Source organism: Arachis hypogaea, chromosome 15 (assembly GCF_003086295.3).
Source record: "Arachis hypogaea cultivar Tifrunner chromosome 15, arahy.Tifrunner.gnm2.J5K5, whole genome shotgun sequence".
Classification (NCBI taxonomy): Eukaryota; Viridiplantae; Streptophyta; class Magnoliopsida; order Fabales; family Fabaceae; genus Arachis; species Arachis hypogaea.
Window position 1 is genome coordinate 57,318,575 of NC_092050.1, and position 6,663 is coordinate 57,325,237.

General features: G+C 40.0%; 1 non-coding gene across 1 annotated transcript; it reads left to right on the forward strand.

Moving 5' to 3' along the window:
• The first annotated feature begins 5,966 nt into the window (after positions 1-5,966).
• Positions 5,967-6,070, forward strand: LOC112753651 (small nucleolar RNA R71). Its single transcript, XR_003178026.1, has one exon. It is a non-coding gene; the product is annotated as a small nucleolar RNA R71 (small nucleolar RNA).
• The last annotated feature ends 593 nt before the right edge of the window (positions 6,071-6,663 follow it).

Consider the following 6,663-nt stretch of genomic DNA (forward strand, 5'->3'; position numbering starts at 1 on the left):
AAAATCTACATGTTGAATGATTTATTGCTTTGTTCTTCATTTAACCATTTTTGGTTACTTTAAGCTCAAGAAAATGCATAAAACAACTAAAACTAACAGAAAATTGCTAGTGAAACTAGTCCATGATGCCTTGGCATCACAACACCAAACTTAATACTTGCTTGTCCCTAAGCAAGTCCTGAGTTATTTGAGAAGAAAGTATGAAACAGAAAGCAATTACATTGGCTATATTAGAAAGCATTTGAAGTTCATCAGAAGGGTTTTATGCAGAAAGTTGCAGCATCACTTTTTCATACTTATCAGGTAGGATTATCACTTTTTCATTGCATCCATCAAAAACTGCTATGGCCTCTTGTTATTCTTATGTCTTTGGTACCTTTCTTTTGTTTTTCTTTTCTTTTTCTTAGAGCTTCTTTTGCTCCTTGTTTGCTTAGTGTCATGTGTTGCACAAGCCTTTGGCATTTTCTTTTTCTTATCAGTGCACTACACATATCCACTTTAGGCATTTTAGTTCACATTTCTTCTTGAGACATTGGTGCCCAGCACCTCTTTGTGTGACTAAATGTTTTGTATTTAGGTTGCTCTTGATAATGGACTTTTGGTTGATAATCCCGGGTTAGTTAACCCAAGTTACCAAGTGTTGAAACACTCCTCAGAACCTATTCATCCAAGCATATCCTTAATACATAAACACCACAGGCATTTGTCTCAGAAGTTCAAACCATTGGTGCCTAGCTTATTTTCTCAATTTTTTTTTTTTTTTTGCTTTTTGGTTGCCCTTTTTCAGTGGCTTTTTCTTCTTCTTTTTCTTTCTTTTTTATGGCCAAAGACATTTATTCATCAAGATCCATAGACAATTTTCAATTTCTACATAAAGAATGATAATTCTACACTCTAATTCCAGTGATCTGACTAAACAATCAAGCATGCATACCACCACTTAATTCTACTTAATTTGTTACTAATTTAGCCAAGTTACTTTTGTTCAAACTTTTCTTTTATTTTTGGAAACAGAACAAGCATGGCAAGCATTTGTTTAAGAAGGTGAAGTTATATCCAAACATCTAGGCATTAACTTTATTCAAAGCACTTAACAAACACACATACTAAAAAAAAAACGACTCATAAAAAAAAAAAAAAAAAAAAGACTCCTCCTAACACTTAAATGACTTATGATGAAAACACGTTCATAATAGACAATTCACCAATTATCATTTGATTATTAAGGAACGAGACCACCTCTTATTTATTGCTTGGTTCTTCTTAATTCTTGGGATCCTGCTTCTTCTTGCTTCCTGCCTCTTTTTGACCACTTGTGCTTCCTTTGTCTTTTCTTATGAGCTTTTTCCAGAATCCAGCCTTTTTCATCGTTTCTTCCACTCCTTTTTCAAGGATCATTGCCTTGTTTATTTCTCCTTCTTTCCTCCCTTTGAAATACTCATCATAAGCTGGGAATGCTGGGTCCATCTTGTGTAGATGTTCCCCTATGTAGTTAAGCTTGATTTGCGAACTGATGTTGTAATCAGCTTGGACTGAGTATCTTGCATTCTGTAAAGTGGTGGCTTCCTTGATTGCCAAGACATTGGCATCTTGGTGTTGGCATATGTGGCTGAAGGATTCCTGTAAGTGTAGATTTTGTTCCCTTTGCAGATCAAAGAATCTTGATTCAAAGTTCCTTTGCATATCCATCATTTTTAGATGAAAGTCTTCTTGTCTTTCCCGAGACCTCATGTATTGTTGAGACATTCCTTCCATGATTTCCTGCATTCTGCTCATATCCATGGGGTCTCTGGGAATTCGTTGTCTTCTTTCAGGAGTTGCTTGCTCTTCTTGCTCTTCTTCTCTGTCTTCTCCTTCCTGTCTTTCTTGTGCTGCTTCTTGCTCGGCTTCCACTTGTTGCCCTCCTTCATTTCTTCTTCTTGTATGTCTTGGAGGAGTTGGGCCAAGAGTCATTCTGTGTGCAGTTATGGCCAGCCCAGGATATAGCCAATTAGGTCTTTCATCCTCAAGTGGTACTTGGGCATCGATGCATAGTCTAATGATGGTGCTAGGGAAATGAAGCCAGGATTCAGGGTCACTTTTCTCACTAAACTCTTGTATCTGCTCAGCAATGAGTTTATGAACTTTGATCTCTCCTCCAACCATAATGCAATGTAGCAAGATGGCTCTTTTAGGGACTATTTCTGAAGAGTTTGCAGTGGGTAGGATGGATCTCCTAACTATTGCATACCACCCTTTAGCTTCAGGTGTTAGGTCTCCCCTTCTCAAGACTCTTGGAGCCCCTCTTGTTTTTCTCACCCATTCAGCTCTGATGGCACAAAGGTCTTCAGCAATAGTTGTATAGTCAGGTTCTCCTCTCATCCTTTCTTCATAACTTGCTTGGCTGAAATGTATGTTCTTCAGGCCAAGAGTTTTCATGATTGCTTTAGGACTGAAGTCAACTTCCACCCCTCTCACATAGCTTTTGTATGTGGGGTTCTTGGTTTGATCCTCCCTTACTGCATTTGCATAAAACTCCTTCACCAAGTTGATGTTGATTCTAGTGATTGGCTTAGTTAGGAGCTCCCACTTCCTCTTTTTGATCTTTTCCCAAACACCTGGGAACTCATCCTTTTCAAGTTCAAAGGGGACCTCAGCTAGTACCGTTTTAGGTCTCATCCATTCAGCTTGAATCTCATGGAATACTGATCTGTATCTCCATGCATCGAATCCCCTGTTTTCCTCCATTGGCTGCTTGTCTTTTCTTCTTTTGTGGCTAGATGAAGCTGCCATTTTGGTAAGTGACAACTAAAGTTGACAAGGTGAAGCAAGAAGTGTTGTTGGAGGTGTGGTGAGATTGTTTTCGGCAAGAGATGGTTATGCTATGATGAAGGAAAAAGTGTATGAAGGAGGCTTGATGGTGTGGGACTCGTTCCCCAAGTGGTTCTTTATAGTGCCCCATGAGTGAAAAATGAACGGCTAGGGTGGTTTGTGAAGGGTGGCTTGATGGTAAATATATGAATTGTAGATAGGGACGATTGGCTTTTCATTTTCTTGGAAGTATTCTGGATGCATTAGGTTGTACATGTAGCTTTCTTTTCTTGCAGAACTTCCTTTTCCCATGTGTTAGTTTCAAAGATTTATGAGTTTTCTTTTTGACCAAGCACGTCCCTCCCTTTTGTCTTTTTCCTCCATTTTTGTCTTTTCTTTTGTACCTGCACAAACAAACAAATTTGCTATCATTTTTCGGTCCATGTGAATTATGAATAGTATTTGCACATGTAAATCAATGCTTGTCTTTATGAACTTATAGCCGTGACTTCTACATGCATGCACACTTATTATTTGGACACCAAACTTAGTTTTTGATTAAGTCTCCTGATGACATGAAATCCATGTTGGTTGCCCTTAATGAGTGTGCATATTTCTAATAAATCATAGTCACCTTGGCTCTTTGATTCTAAACAAAGTGACTACCCTAAGTAATTGAAACTAAAGCACTAAAACATATGAATGGTATACTTGTCATGAATTTTGAAATCCAGAGGTATTTCTTGCTTTTCATAAACCGTGTTCAAAAAGAACACCAAACTTAATGTTTGGTTGTGCACCTTGAATGAAAGATGGAATTCAATTTGAGTAAGATTTGGGAGTGCCATCAGGCACACCAAACTTAGAGACCAATTGTAATTTACATGCACGGTTTGGTGCACTTAATCAATAGTTGTCCTGAGGATTCAAGTTCATGCGTAAGAAACCATACTTTATTAGATGTAAAGCAAAGCACTAAAGATTAAGGATACTAAAAACATGGGTTGCCTCCCATGAAGCGCTTCTTTAACGTCACTAGCTTGACGGTTGTCCCTTGTTAGGGTGGATTGTAGTGCTTGACGTCCTCTCCTCTCACTATGAAAACGTCCCCTCTTGATTCATTCATGACCTCTAAATGTTCCATAGAAAGAACTTTCTTGATTGTGAACACTTGAGGGAGCTGGGAAGGAATGGTCTTGAGGCCAGGTGGGATTGGCAGATAATGACTTGAGATCACTTTATCTCCCGGAGAAAAACCTTCAGTGGGAATTTTCTTGTTTCTCCATCCTCTTGGCAATCTCCCTATCACTCTTCCCTTTCTCTTGAGGATTTCTTCATTGACCTTTATGTCAGGAGGATCCTTCTGATCTGTTTCCACTGATTCTTGTGGCTCTAACTCTTGCAACTTTTGTTTGCCTTCTAATGACGGTTTTAGAGTCTCAGCTGCTGGATTACTTTCCTCCAAACACGGATGGCTACTATCATCTTTAGGCTTTTCAAATTCTGGTTCAGGTTCAGATGCAGGTTTGAAGACTTTGAAAATGAGCTGTTCATCATGTATTCTCAGAATTAGCTCTCCTTGTTCTACATCTATGAGCGCTCTAGTAGTGGCTAGAAATGGTCTGCCCAGAATGATAGGGTGTAAATAGCTTTCCTCCATGTCCACAATGACAAAGTCTGTGGGGAAATAATAATCTCCCACTTTCACCAGCACATTTTCAACTACCCCTTCAGCTTGCTTCTGAGTTTTGTCAGCCAGTTGTATGATTACATCAGTGGATCTCACCTCATTCAATTGTAGCCTCTTCATAAGAGTTAGAGGCATCACATTTATGCTAGCTCCTAGATCACAGAATCCTCTGTCAATTTTTGTTTCCCCAATGATGCAAGTGATATGAAAACTTCCTGGGTCCGTTTTCTTAGAGAGGGTGTCCTTCTTGATGAGAGCACTGCATTCTTTGTTCATTGTTACAGTTTGTCCTCCCTTCAAAACTCTTTTCTTGCTTAACAATTCCTTTAAATACTTGATGTGTGTGGGCATTTGATGAAGAATCTCAAGAAAAGGAATATTGACATGAAGAGAGTTAAATGTCTCTAGAAACCTTGAATAGGTTTTCTTTTTTTCACCTCCTCCTAACCTTTCAGGAAATGGTGCTTTTGGTTGGTATATTTCCATCATGCCTTTTTGCAGTTCCTTGGCTTGCTCAGTTCCACCTTCCTGCTTAACTTCTTCCACACCTTCTTTCAAGATTTCCGGTTCATGCTCTGAGGGCCTGATTCCTTCTTCTTCTGAGACTTCCTTCAATAAGGTGATGGCCTTGCATTCTTCCCATCTTACTCTCTTTTGTTCCCCTTTAGGATTCTTTTCTGTGTCACTAGGGAACACTGCAGTTGATTTTGGGGCCTGTCGAGATAGCTCTCCTACCAGAGATTCCATCCATTTGAGTTTTTCACCATGGTTTCTTAAGGTAGTCCTCACATCATCCCTGAAGCTTTTCAATTCAATTATGTCTTGACTCATGGTTGCCATCATTCCTTCAATCCGGTTTAATTGATCTTGAAATTGTTGGTTCGGATTGGGTTGGGTAGGTTGATTACTTTGGTCATGGTATGATGATTGGGGGTAAGTGTTTTGTGTGGCTTGGTATGATCTTTGGTTGGAGTTTTGGTATGTGGAATTGTTATGTTGGTTGTGGTTGTAAGGTTTGTGGTTTTGTGGTTGGGTTTGTTGGTTTCCCCACCCAAAGTTTGGGTGGTTTCTCCAGCCTGGGTTGTAAGTATTGGAATGTGGATCATATGATTGCCTTTGTTGGTTTCCCACATAATTGGCCTCTTCCCAATCACTTCCTTCAATGCCTACTTCCTCTTGATCTTGTGTGTGGATTGCAGCCACTTGCTTTGTTTCTAATTGCCTGGTAAGTTCTGCTAGTTGCTTGGCAAACACCTTGTTTTGGGCTAGAATTGTATCAACCTGGTTCAGTTCCATGACTCCCTTAGTGTTGTGCCTTTCTGATGCATAGTAGTACTCATTCTCAGCCACTGTCTCAATCACTTCAATGGCTTCTTCCACAGTCTTTTTCCTGTTCAATGAACCTCCTGATGAATGGTCTACAGCCTTCCTTGATTCATAAGAGAGCCCATCATAGAAGATGTGCAGTTGCACCCAATCATGGAACATGTTTGGTGGGCATTTCCTTGTCAAGTCCTTGAATCTCTCCCATGCCTCGTAGAGAGTTTCACCATCTTGTTGTCTAAAAGTCTGGACCTCAGATCGAAGCCTATTGACCTTTTGTGGAGGGTAGAAACGTGCCAGAAACTTGCTTTCCACCTCATCCCATGTTGTTAGACTCCCCCTTGGGAATGATTCCAGCCACTTAGCTGCTTTGTCCCTAAGTGAAAATGGGAACAAGAGCAGTTTATAGGCATCTTCCTGGACTCTATTGGACTTCACAGTGTCACAAATTCTCAAGAATTTTGTGAGATGTTGGTTTGGGTCTTCATTAGCACTTCCTCCAAAGGAACAATGATTTTCCACCAATGATATTAGCTGTGGCTTGAGCTCAAAATTGTTGGCCTGAATGGGTGGTTTCTGGATGCTACTACCACAATTCCCTGAGGTTGGGTTTATGTATGAACTCAAAACCCTCCTCTCAGGGATGGCATTGTTTCCATCAGCTCTCTCATGGTTGTGAACTTCTCTATCCATGTTGAGATCTAAAGCTTCCTCAAAATTGTCCTCAGATTCTCCTTCAGATTCCTCTTCTCCCACTACTCTCTTCCCTCTTGCTTCCCTTCTAAGTCTATGAAGGGTCCTCTCTGGTTCGGTATACGGAGGAGTTGATGTCTCTCCTCTCCTACCTGTCATACAAGAAC